The sequence below is a fragment of the Monodelphis domestica genome, chromosome 1, assembly GCF_027887165.1.
Source record: "Monodelphis domestica isolate mMonDom1 chromosome 1, mMonDom1.pri, whole genome shotgun sequence".
Lineage (NCBI taxonomy): Eukaryota > Metazoa > Chordata > Mammalia > Didelphimorphia > Didelphidae > Monodelphis > Monodelphis domestica.
Genome location: NC_077227.1, coordinates 84,683,794 through 84,697,957, shown reverse-complemented (window position 1 = coordinate 84,697,957; position 14,164 = coordinate 84,683,794). Strand labels below are relative to the sequence as shown.

General features: G+C 35.2%; 1 protein-coding gene across 13 annotated transcripts in view; it reads left to right on the top strand.

Moving 5' to 3' along the window:
- PCGF5 (polycomb group ring finger 5) overlaps nt 1–14,164 on the top strand; it is a 152,813-nt gene that overhangs the window by 25,441 nt on the left and 113,208 nt on the right. For all 13 annotated transcript variants that reach the window (XR_008912876.1, XM_056802643.1, XM_007478822.3 and 10 more), the window contains one exon: nt 7,286–7,393. The gene's annotated coding sequence lies outside the window, so the exon portion shown is untranslated. The remainder of the gene's footprint in view (nt 1–7,285; nt 7,394–14,164) is intronic.

The following is a 14,164-nucleotide window of genomic DNA, read 5'->3' as shown; positions in this document are numbered from 1 at the left end:
CCTGTGCCCAGCAGCCTAATGGGAGTACTTCCTTCCTCCCCTGTCTGGGGTAAGGGAGCAGCTCACATGTGGCGTGAGGGTTGCTGCTAACTCTCTAAAAGGTTCACCATCACTATTCTATACCACACCTAACTGTTATAAGGTAATGTGAAGAGACAAAATATGAAAATGCCTGTACCATTTAAAGGTTCTTGGAATTTGGGAAGTAAAGAACTGATTGAAGTAGACTCATAGCTCCTAGGATTTAGAACTGAAAAAAGGACTTTGGGAATCATCTAGTCCAGATCCTTCATTCTACAGATGAGGAAACTGAGGACCATAAAGGCCATAGAACTTGACCAAGGACATGTCAGTAGTAAGTAGCTGTATAAGAATTTAAACCAAATCCTTTGACTAAATCCACAAATATGAAGTGTTTTCCTATGATTCTCTAACTACCATTCTTATAGCTCTTTCCTTATCTATGTTCTAGTTTTGAATTTCACTGATTATGCCACGTATTGTTCTAAGCATTGGGGACTTGAGGACAAAGATTGAAATAATCCCTGCTCACAAGCACCTTACCTTCCACCTAGTTTCAGACTCAAATTCAAATCAGTGGAGCCAAAAATCAATCTCAACTTACTAAAATGCTTAGTGGTACCACTGAAATAAAGGGGGACATTCAGGCTGTTAGTCCGAGTTTAGTTTTCATAGTAGTGTATAAACTAGCGCCACATTTATTATTAGACATTATTAGGGAATAAAGTGTTTCATGGAATTGCTTTAATAATGAAATTTAACTTTTTAAGAAGCAAAGTTTATTTTATGTTAACTATTTTGGATGGAAATGCTTATAGCTATATTTACACCCCCATACCATTTTATACAGTATAACACCATAACTTAATGGGTTAAACCTTTATCTAGAAAAGCATATTTCTGGAAAAGGTTCTGGATGGCTGCTATTTTGCAGTGTGATACTGTTTATACTGCTCATAAAAATTATTCTATACTGACTCTTCTTATCTTCCTGATTCTTTTTAATTAGGATTTTTAAATTTGAGTTCTTTTAGCTCATTGGTTGTGGAAAAGTTAGAGAAAATGTGGGTAGCTAGAAGGAAAAAAATGTGATTAGGACAATTTTAAATTTTAAGAAAACTCTTTCAAGGCTAAACCTTAGGAAGTTTAGGTAAAATAAATGTTAAGTTAAAGTTGCAACTTTTAAAAAAATATTCTTTATCTGTAAGAATTAGAATAACATTTCTACACAGATATATATTTTATAAAGTTTATTGGAAAGGGTAGACAATCATTCCTATAAGTAACCTGACCACATGGTCCCTAGTCTGCATGTCTTTTCCTCCTTCCCTCTCACCTGCCTGCTCTGTTCCCTATTTCTTCCTTCTTCCTTCTCTTCTCGGTTCTCCCCCTCCCAAGCCCCAAAGTCTTGACTTTTATTGATTTATGGCACCTAGAGGGATGTAAACCTGGTGCAACTGTGTTATGTCAGGAATGTTTGATGGGTAAGTCAAGCTACCTGGGGGGAGGGGATGAACTTCCTTGACACATATCTTATCCAGTAACAAATCTACACATTTAAGTTTTCCAAGGTTATATGATTCATGTTGTCTCCCTCCCCTCTTCTCTCCCCTTTCCCATAGTTTACAAGTAGTTCCACTGGGTTTTACATGTATCATCACTGAAAACCTATGTACATATTGGTCCATATTGTATAACCGTAATCTTTTAAAACCAAAACCCCAAATCATATCCCCAAGTAAACAAGTGATAAATAATATGTTTTCTTCTGCATTTCTACTCTAATAGTTCTTTCTCTAGATGTATTAGCATTCTTTTCATAAGTCCCTCAGAATTATCCTGGATCATTATATTACTGTTAGTAGCAAAATCTATTACATTTGATTGTTCCACAATGTTTCAGTTACTGTGTACAATGTTTTCCTGGTTCTACTTATTTTACTCCACATCAGTTCATGGAGGTCCTTCCAGTTCTTATAGATTTCAGCCATTTCATCATTTCCTATAGCACAATAGTATTCCATCACCATCAAATACCACAATTTGTTCAGCCATTCCCCAACTGAGCTACAACCCTTCAGTTTCCAACTTTTTCTGAAGTGGCACCATTTAAAAAACTAAGTAGGACCAATGTTTAAGTTTATATTGTAGTTGATTTCATAATTATATCAAAATAGTTTCATGCCAAATAAACATTTTTATTTTTATTAAGGTTCCTAGATCTTATACAATGTGGAGGGAGGTGGAGGAGAAACTTGGGAAATTGGGCAGGGGGAAATATTTTTGAGGAGTTGTCTTTGAAAAGTTCATTGAAATGATGAATCATATATTTAGCATAATACTGATTTACTACCTAAATCTAATGGTTTTCAGTGGATTTGTTATTTCATTGTTGTATTTCTCCTTACTTTGTATTGATGGTCACCTGCCAAATCCTTGGGCAACTAAGTGGCACAATAGATAAACTATCAGACCTAGTCAGGAAGATTCCTCTTCTCAAGTTTAAATCTGGCCTCAGACACTTACTAGCTCAGTGACCCTGAGAAAGTAATTTAATTCTGTTTGCCTCCATTTCCTCATCTAGAAAATGAGCTGGAGAAGGAAGGGCAAACCACTCCAGTCTCTTTGCCAAGAAAATCCCAAATGAAGTCATAAAGAGTCAGACATGACTCCTTACCTTATATATAAATATATTATTTTTGTTCACTGTTTTTTTTGTTCACTGTTTTCCCATAAATCTTTTATAAAGAATTTACTTGAGGGCTCCCTAAAAATGATCCCTATAAACAGTACAATAGATGACCATGTTAATGATGTTGTGGAAGAAATTCATTTTTTACCTTGGATAATAGGCTAAACTAGAATAAAATCAAATGTTCTGTATGTAACTAGTCATAACTATATCTCAACAGTTCTTAGATAAAAAATTAATGCAAACTAAAACAGCTCTGAAATCATACCTCACACCTATCAGATTAACTAATGTGAATAAAAGGAAAATGATAAATATTGAAGGGGATCTAGGAAAATTGGGACACTAATACTGCAAATCTAGAGAGCATTATGGAACCATGCCCAAAGGCCGAGAATGGTCCTTTGACCCAGAAATACCACTACTAGGTCTGTATCCCAAAGATATCAAAGGAAAAGAATATGTGTATGTAAAAATATTTATAGCAGGTCTTCATAGTGGTAAAGAATTAGAAACTGAGTGGTTGTCCATCAATTGAGAAATGACTAAACAAGTTATGGTATATAGTTGTAATGGAATACTATCATGCCATAAGAAATGACAAAAAAGGATGGTTTCAGAAAAACTGGAAAAACTTATATGAACTAATGCAAAGTGAAGTTAGAAGAACCAAGAGAATACTGGACCCAGTAACAGAAATAGTATATGATGATCAACTATGAAGGACTTAATATTATCAGTAATGCAAGGATCCAGTATAACCCCAAGGGACACATGATGAAAAATTCTATCCACAGCTATAAAAGGAACTACATTCAGAGCCTGAATGTAGATTGAAGCATATCACATTTCATTTTATTTTCTTCATGAGTTCTTATATATGTAATATGTGTCATCTTTCATGCCATGGGGAATATAGACATATGTATTGCATGTCAGCACTAGTATAACCTATGTAGATTTTTTTACCAATGTTGGGGGGAGGAGAGAGGGAGAGATTTTAGGTCACAAAATGACAGAAAACAGTTGTTAAAAATTGTTTCTACATGTAATTAGAAAAAAAATTATATCATCTCATTTGATTCTTAGAATCAGCCTTGGGAGTTCAGCTACTTAGGTGTTGGGAATACATAAACATCTATTTTCCTTTCTGACTGAAGAGAAATACCCAAACCAAAACCTGCTGAAATATTTTTTCAATAGTGTCAAAGTTATTACATATGTTACACTTCAAGAATATAGTAGTTATTAACATAGCTGTGTTCTTAAAGTTCATTCATGATTTGCTTGTTGGGAAAATGTATTTTCCCTCAGATATGTTATGAATGGTGGCTAAGGACAGCTCAGAAAATCGATAGTGTAGTTGAAATACTGTGTATTTGCAATAAAAATGAGAAAATAGCAGGTGATTCTCCAATAATTAAAGCAAATCTAAAACAAGGAAATTAGCAAAACTAGTTCTGATCTGTATCTTAAATTAGCCTGGTGGGGGGGGGGGGAGAAGAATCTGAAGTTCTAGAGCAAGGATTTATATCCCATTTCTTGTCCTGGACCCTTTTGGCATCCCAGAGAAGGTCTTGGACCCTTGTTCATAATGATATTTTTAAATGCACAGAATAAAATATTTTATACACAGAAAACTAATTATATCAAGATGCAGATAATATAAAATTAACCTCAAATTCATGAACCCTGTTAAGAACCATTCTCATTTTGTTATTTCATGACAGCACTAGTTCTTTGGCTTGATTGAAGTTTAGGACTTCTTGGCTTTCCTATTCCTTGTTAGAGATACCTTATGAGCGCCACTCTTACAATTAACAGCCATGATTATGGTAATTCTTTTACTTACAAAAGAGAGATTAATTGAAGAAGTTGGAGGAGAAGAGAGGAAGAAATGGCTTCAAGGATGGGATTTACTGAGAAAGTTATTAATTGACCTTTAATCAACTGAGTTAAGAATAATGAAAGACTAAGAAAAAAGGACTTCTGGTATGTCATAGTCCCCTTGGGTTCAGGAAGAAGGGAGATAATGGGGAAGAAAGGTATGAGTTCTGATAATTCCCTACTTCAGCCATTGAGCTGTTGGTCCTGGATATCTTGGTTGCTGTCCAACACAAGTGGGGAGAGGGAAAAGGAACTAAAAGATAGGCTGGCCTATCTTTCACATATTTGTTAATGTTCAGTCTTTAAGCTCTCTCTAGCCACTGCAACTCAAAACTTGTACTTCAAAACTTGAAGGGGTGAAATAGTAGGTAGCAGTACTTTGGGTCATTGTCAAGTTGCTTGTGCAATCTCCTACATTCTATCATTGTCTGCTCAGATATGTGTCATGGTTACCTTATAACACTCCATGAAATAGACCTACATAATTGGGAAAATATTCATTGTTCATGGATAGTTCAAGTCAATATAATAAATATGGTAATATTACTTAAGTTGGTTTACTTAGTGCCATACTGATCAAACTACCCAAAAATTACTTTGTAGAACTAAGAAAAAATAATATCAAAATTCATCCAGAGGAACAAAAGGTCAAGAATATTAAGGGAAATGATCAAAAGAAAATGAGAAAAGAGGAGGCCTACCAATTACAGATCTCAAGTTATTCTATAAAGCAATAATCATCAAAATTATCAGGTGCCAGTTATAAAAGAGAAGCTGCTTAGTCAGTCAATATTAGTCAACATTTATTAAATGTTTGCTATGTTCCATAAACTCCTTGCTGGGCAGCTAGGTGGTGAAGTGGATAGAGTGCAGGGCCTAGAATCATGAAGATCTGAATTTGAAGCCAGCTTCTAGGCATTTAGTAATTGTGAGACTCTTGGGTAAGTCACCTCTGTCTGCCTCAGTTTCCTCAACTCTAAAATGGAGATAGAAATAGAACCTACGTCCTAAGGTTGTTTTAAGGATCAAATGAGATAATATTTATAAAGCACTCACCACAGAGCCTGGTATATAGTAGGCACATAATAAATGTTTTTTTCTTTTCCTTTTATTGTGAAGAGAAAACACATTTAGCTTCATTGGACAGTAATTGTTCAATGTTCAGTCAGTTATTTTCAAATATTTGTCAATGTTCAGAGTCTTTAAGCTCTCTTTAGCCACTGAAACTCAAAACTTTTACTTCAAAAATTGTAGGGGTGAAATAGTGGATAGCCGTACTTTGGATCATTGTTGAATTTCTTGTATAATCTCCTATGTTCTATCATGTTGAGCCATAGCAATAATTCCTAGAAATCATGGGTACCTTATAACACTCCAAGAAATAGACCTAAATAATTGGAAAAACACAAACATAAATTCTGTCTTCCAAGGAGGTGTACCCTAACATGTATTAAGGTCATTCAAGATTTCTTGATGGTGTCAACCAGAGAAATGACTTTGTTTTTGTTCAGTGCCTCTATCACTGTTAAGCAAAGGCATACAGTAGGTATATCTGAGAATTTCCTGGGCGGAATCCAAATAGAAAAGAAGTGACTTAGGTGTATAGGTTGAGGTTCTATTGTAGAGTTTAATGTAGGTGTTCCTAATTATGCTGATTTTACAAAAATCCAGATGGCTATAGTATAGGGAATAAAATAAAATAAAAGGAATCACAAAGACTCAAGGTTCTGTCTAACAATTCATGTTGGAAAAACCAAGTGGATGGTGTGTACCAAATGTCTAAAACTATGATAAGCTTGAAATTAGATGGAAAGGTATTGCATTTGGGCAATGAGTCCCAGAATGGAAGAGGAGGAAGATATCATTATGGATCTCAAGATCAGCTTAAATAATGTCTAGTAATGTATATGAATTTCAATGCTTGTTTGTCCTTGAAAAATTGAGAAGCCTGTTAATCGATTTTTCAGACTTATTTTTTGAACTGATACCAAAACCAATTTAGCACTCAGAGAAGTATAAAAAATGATGTAAAAGACAGAAGGACATGTTTTGGAAGAGCAGGTGGACTAGTAATAGATTAAGATCAAGGTATAAAAAAAAGAAGAGACCATTTTGATCTGATTTCCTTAAAAAAAAAACTGAAAAATGGTTCCAATATATTAGGTAGATCCTCTTTGGCAGATTTATTAGGAGAATCAGATAGGATGATAAGAGGTGGGTAGGTTGAGGTCTGTACTGTTGAGAAAACATACAAACTACCTCTTTTTAAAGAAGAGAGAAATTGAAAGCCATAGAGGTTAAACACCCTGCCCCAGATCATACACCTTTGTGTACATCTTTCCTTTTATTAGAAGCCAGCAGGAAGCTTATAGAGCAAATGTTGGACTTGGAATCAGGAAGATCAAACGAGATAATGTATATATAATATGTTCTTTAAAATCACAGATAGCTATATTTAAACTTTATTATAATTACAAAATAATACATCCAAAACCCCATGAAAGCAAGGCCCATATCAGATTCTTTCCTTGTCATTTTAATTTATTTATACTTCATCTTTGGTAAGCTATTTGTTTTTACTAATTATATGTTGTATCCTATATACATTTAATTCAGGTGCTGCTATAGTTTAAACAAACTTTTTAATTTTGTTTTTACACTTTCCCTCTCATTTTTCATTGTTAGGAATGAATTAAGATCCCTGGTAGAAGAGAACTTTATGAGTGAGTGAATACCAAAAAGAATGCTGTGAAGTTGGTAAAAGGCATAACAGAAATCAGAGGACAAGAGCTGGTATGAAACTTTATTAATTTTAGTTCTGTAGTTAAATCTTTCCATGTGAATTGCCCTGCTGTTGTGCTGTTGAGTTATTATTATATTATGACTTGTGTGGTTATGCATATAATCTAAAAGAAAAATAGGTAGAAATCTCCGAATGAGTCATTTTCATTTATATCACTGTGTTGTGTGTTATTCTAAGTGCTAAAATTTGGCCATAGTGTTTTCTTGGGAGTTTTCTTTTTTTGGATCACTTTCTGAAGGTGATTGATAGATTCTTTCAAATTCTATTTCACCCAATGGATCTAGGATATCAGGGTAGTTTTTCTTGATAATTACTTGAGATGGACATCCCCTCACTTTCCAGTTATTTGTCTCTATAAAAAGAGCTGCCATAAATATTTTTGTAAAAGAACCTTATTTTATTGTCTCTTTGTGATACATATATATTCAATTGTGACATTATTGGATCAAAGAGTATGCACAATTTTATAACCCTGGGTAGAGTTCCAAATTGCCCTCCAGAATGGTTGGATCAGTTCACAACTCCATCAACAGTTATATTCTTATAGATTTGACTTAGTTCTCTATAAATTTGAGAAATTAGATCTTAATCAGAGAAATTTGTATACAGATTTTTTTCCACAGTTTGCTGTTTCCCTTCTAATCTTAGTTAAATTAGTTTTGTTTTTACAAAAGCTTTTTAATTTAATATAATCAAAATTATTCACTTTACATATTATAATCCTCTCTATCTCGTTTGGTCATAAATTGTTCACTTCTCCAAAGATCTGCCAGGTAAACTATTTTGCATTCCTCTAATTTAGTTATGGTATCACTTTAGATCTAAATCATATATATCCATTTTGATCTTATCTTTGTAGACAGTGTGAGTGAGATATTGTTGGTCTATATTTAGGTTCTGCCACACTGTTTTCCAATTTTAACCGCAATTTTTGTTAAATGCTGATTTCTTATTCCAAAAGCTGGGTTCTTTGAGTTTATCAAACACTAGGTTAATTAACCCATGTATATTGTGAATCTACTCTACTCCATTGATCTACCATTCTATTTCTTAGCCAGTACCAGACTATTCTGATGATTATCACTTTATAGTACAGTTTGAGATCTTGTATTGCTGGGCCACCTTCCTTTACAGTTTTTTTTTTTATTAGTTACCCTGATATTCTTGACCTTTTGCTTTTCCAGATTAATTTTGCTACTATTTTTTCTAGTTTTATCATTTCTTTTTGTATTTTGATTGGTATGGCACTGAATAAATTAATTAATTTAGGTAGAATTGTCATTTTAATTTTATTAGTTTGGCGTACCCATAAGCAATTAATATTTTTCCAATTGTTAACATATGACTTTATTTGTGTGAAAAGTGTTTTATAATTGTGTTTATATAATTCTTGTGTTTGCCTTGGCAAGATTATTCCCAGGCATTTTATATTGATTAGTGTGATTTTAAATGGAATTTCCCTTTCTAATGCTTGCTGCCAGACTTTGTTGGTAATATATAGAAATGCTGGTTATTTATGTGGATTTATTTTGTATCCTGCAACTTTACTAAAATTATTAGTTCTTTAGTTCATTATTTAGGATTCTCTAAGTAAGCCATTATATCACTGTGAAGAGTGATAGTTTTAGTTTCTTTATTGTCTACTTTTATGTCTTCAATTTCTTTTTTCTTTCCTCATTGCTAAAGCTAGCATTTCTAATACAATATTAAATAATACTGGTGATAATGGGCATCCTTGCTTTACCACTGATTTTATTGGGAAGGCTTCTAACTTATAGGCATCTAACTTATCTCCATTGCAGATGATACGTGCTGAAAATTTCTTACTTATGATTATATACTACTTGTGATTTTAAGGAATGACCCATTTATTCTTGTGGTTTCTAATGGTTTTAATAGGAATGAATGGGTATTATATTTTATTAAAGGTTTTTTATGCATCTATTGAAATAATTATGTGATTTCTGTTGGTTTGGTTATTGATGTAGTCAATTTTGCTGATTGTTTTCTTTATATTAGATCAGCCCCACTTTCCTGGTGTAAATCCCACCTCATCATAGTGAATGATCCTTGTAATATATTGCTGTAGTTTCCTTGCTAGTATCTTATTTAAAATTTTTCATCTTATGTTCATTAATGAAATTGGCCTATAATTTTCTTTCTCTGTTTTTGCTCTTTCTGGCTTAGGTAACAATACCATATTTGTTTCATAAAAAGAATTTGGTAGGATTCTTTTCTCTGCCTATTTTCCCAAACAGTTTATGTAATATTGAGATTAATTGTTCTTCAAATGCTTGATAGAATTCACTTTTGAATCCATCTGGCCCTCAGGATTTTTCTTAAGGCATTCATTGATGATTTATTCAATTTCTTTTTCTGAGATGGGATTATTTAAGTATTCTATTTACTCTTTTGTTAATGTGGGCAATTTTCTTTTTATAATATTCATCCATTTCACTTAAATTGTCAGATTTATTAGCACGTAATTTGGCAAAATGGCTCCTAATGATTGCTTTAATTTCCTCTTCATTGGTGGTGAGTTCACCCTTTTGATTTTTAATACTTATTATTTGATGTTCTTCTTTCCTTTTAAAAATCAAATTCACCAGTGCTCTATTTTATTTTTTTCATAAAACCAACTCCTAATCTTATTTATTAGTTCAATTATTCTCTTAGTTTCAGTTTTATTAAAGTTTCCTTTAATTTTTAGAATTTCCAATTTAGTCTTCAATTGGGGATTTTTAATGTGTTCTTTTTCTAGTTTTTTTACTTACATTCATTGATCTGCATTTTCTCTATTTTATTGATGTAGGCATTTAGAGATATACATTTTCCTCTAAGTACTTGTTTTGGCTATATCCCATACATTTTGATATGTTGTCTCCTTGTTATCATTCACCTTAATAAAATTATTGATTGTTTCTATAATTTGTTCTTTGACCCACCCCCTTTTTAGCAGTAGATTAGTTTCCAATTAATTTTTGATCTGTCTTTCCATGGAGCTTTAGTGATTATAACTTTTATTGTGTTAATGATCTGAAAAGGATGTATTTATTATTTCTGCTTTTCTGCATTTGGTTGTGAACTTTTTATGACCTAAAACATGGTCGATTTTTGTGTAGGAGCCATGTACTGCTGAAAAGAAGGTATGTTCCTTTCTATTCCCATTCAGTTCTCACCAGAGATCTATTAGTTCTAACTTTTCTAAGATTTCATTCATTTCCTTTACATTTCTTGTTTAGGCTTGATTTAGCTAGATCTGAAAGGGGAAAGTTGAGGTCTCCTAGTAGTAGAGTTTTATTGTTTATTTCCTCCTAAAGTTCTTTTAATTTCTCCTTTAAAAATTTAGAGACTATACCATTTGGCACAGATATGTTTAGTAATGGTATTACTTCATTGCTCATAGTAACTTTTAGCAAGATATAATTTTCTCCCTTACCTCTTTTAATCAGATCCTTTTTTGCTTTAGCTTTATCTGAGATATGATTGCTACTCCTGCTTTTTTAACTTCAGATGATGCACAATAAATTCTGTTCCATGTGGTAGAGGCATGAAGGAAGAGAGGATTTACAAGACATGTCTCTCACCTCAATCCCCATCCTGTTGTTAACAATAAACCCCTTTATTTGAGAAAAGAAGAGTAAAGAATATTTCTCTGAAATCTCATAGTTCCCTTAGAAGGTGGCTGACTTCCGGTCAAGATGGCAGTGTAGAAGCAGCGAAAGTTCAGACCTCGGAAACCCTTCCTTACCGATCGCAAACAGAGTACTCCCAGGCCACCGAAATTCAAGCTGAACAACAGGATAGACCTGGGGAAACCTCCTCCTGGACCTGGATCAAAAGGTACCACACCCCAAAAGCCAGAACCCTAGATCACTCGGATCTAAGGGGTAGACAGAAAGAAGGTCCCAGGACCCATCCCCCCCAACCCAGAGTGCTGAGCCCAAGGCAACAGCGGGAACCTCAGGGCTCTGAGGACTCACCTTGAAAGCAACCCGAGCCAGTCTCCGGGGCGCCCAACACAGACGGCAGGGAAACATAGAGAGAAGGGGGAAGCCTGTAGCCCCCTGGCTAGGTTCTTCCATCTGAGTCTCAAGGGAGGTCCCAGCTTTAGGGCACCAGCTGAACCCAATCCCATCAGGAGCCCTCAGAGCTACTGAAAGGACAGAAAACTCAGGGCTGGCAAAGGGGTTGCTCCGAAGAGCTTACCTTGAAAGTAACCCGGGACAGTTTCTGGGCACTCAACACAGACTGTGGAAGAGGAGGTTGCTGCTTTTTTTTTCTTCCTTTTCTTGGCTCCTGGATCGTTCGGCCCACACCACCTGAACCTAATCCCATCAGGAGCCATCAGAGTCCAGGCAAGCCACAACCCCTCCCCCCTTAGAGAGCTGGGTCTTCTGAAAAAACAGAAACCTAGAGGCGAAGTCAAGATGGCAGCCTAGAAGGAGCATAGACCTGGCAGCCTGGCCAGAGCTTTAGAGATCCTCCATATCTGCTCCAGCCATCCAGGAAGTTTAAAACTCAGAGTAAACCCAGCCCAACTAAGCTGAACTCAATCCCATCAAAAGTCTCCAGAACATAGGGAAGCCCAGGCTCCCCATCCATCCTCATTGACTGCTGTACTTTAAGCCAATCAAAAGCCTCCAGAGGACAGGAAAGCTCAAACCCCCAAGAACCCTCCCTCAGAGATTACACCAAGAGATCCTCTGTTAAAGCTCCAAGAGGGGAGACTGATAGAAGTCCCTAAAAAACAAAAAAATGAGAGGAACAAGAGCACAGACAAATACGGGGAGGAAAGAAGGGGTGAATTTGAACAAACAACAGAAACAGAAGAAAGAAACTACAATAGACAGCTACTACTCATCAAATGGAACAGAGGGGGAGAGATCAGCAAATGATAAACCAGAAATCCCAGTGAATTGGATACAGGCTGTGGAAGAACTCAAAACACGACTAAGAGATGCTGAAGACAATTGGGGAAAGAACTTAACAATTAAGATAAGTCATCTGGAAACAGAGGCACTTGAACTAAAACAAGAAAATAGTGTCCTGAAAGCCAAAATCATCCAGCTGGAAAATGAGGCAAAGGAGATGAAAGATGAGGCACAGGAGATGAAAGACAAGATAAAGAGGATGAAAGACAATCTTCAAAGAAACTCAGACCAGAAGGAAAAAGACGACCAAAAAGCCAAAGATGAAATCCAATCTTTAAGAACCAGAGTAAAACAACTAGAATCAAGTGACCTCACAAGGCAGCAGGACACTATAAAACGAAACAAAAAGAATGAAAAAATTGAGGAAAATGTGAAGCATCTCATTCACAAAAACAGACGATTTAGAAAATCTTTCAAGAAGAGACAATTTAAGAATAATTGGACTACCAGAAGACCACGACAAAAGAAAAAGCCTGGACATAATACTAGAGGAAATTATCCAGGAAAACTGTCCCGAAATCCTAGAATAAGAGGGGAAAGTGGAGATTGAAAGAATCCACAGATCACCCCCTGTATTTAATCCCCAACTGACAACACCAAGAAATGTTATAGCCAAATTAAAAAAACAATCAGATAAAAGAACAGGTATTACAAGCTGCCAAGAAGAAACCATTCAGATACCATGGAAACATGGTGAGGATAACACAGGATCTGTCTGCATCCACACTGAAGGACCGAAAGGCATGGAATATGATATTCCGGAAAGCAAGGGAACTCGGCCTACAGCCAAGAATAAAATACCCATCAAAACTGACTATATTCTTACAGGGGAAAGTATGGTCACTTAACACAACAGAAGAATTCCAAGCATTCATAAATAAAAGACCAGACCAGAACAGAAAATTCGAAGTCCAACCACAGAACTCAAGAGAATCATCAAAAGGTAATTAAAAAAGAGGGGGAAAACAACAACAACAACAAAAAAGGTTTTTTTTAAGAGACTCAATAAGTTAAAATGATATGTATCCCTATAAGAAAAGAGGTCATTGGCAACTCTTAAAAACTATTGCTATCACCTAAGCAGCTAGAAGAACTACACTCAGAGGGAACAGTGACAAACTGTATAGGATGAAAGGACAAGACATAAATAGGTATATAGATATATGCATGCATAAATACATATACATGTGCATGTGTATATATATATATATATATATGCATGACTAAAGCTAAAAAAGAAAAGAGGTTATGACTAAAAGAAATGGGAAAAGAAACAAATGGGGGTAAATTTATATGTCACAAAGAAGCTCATGGCGGGAGGGGGGAGAACATCGATACACTGGAAGGGTAAGAGGTTGGAGATAGGAAATACTCAACTCTTACGTACTTTGAAACTGACCCAAAGAGGGAAGAACAATCCAATCCATTGGGGAAGAGAATAGATTTGAGCCCTATAGGGGAGTAGAAGGGTAAAAAAAGACTGGTGGGAAGGGAAGCAGTACAAGGGAGGGAGAGGGTGGGGGGGGGAATTTTTAAAAAGACTACAGGGGAAAATAAGGGAGGGAATAAGAAGGGAGGGGGGTAGAAAGGGAAATACAAGGGGGGCTGATTTAAAGTAAATCACTGGACTAAAAGGTAGAGCTGAAGAAGAAAGGTTAGAATTAGGGAAGGATATCAAAATGCCAGGGAGTCCACAAGTGACAGTCATAACATTGAACGTGAATGGGATGAACTCACCCATAAAACGTAGACGAATAGAAGAATGGATTAGAATCCAAAACCCTACCATATGTTGTCTCCAAGAAACACACATGAGGCGGGTAGACA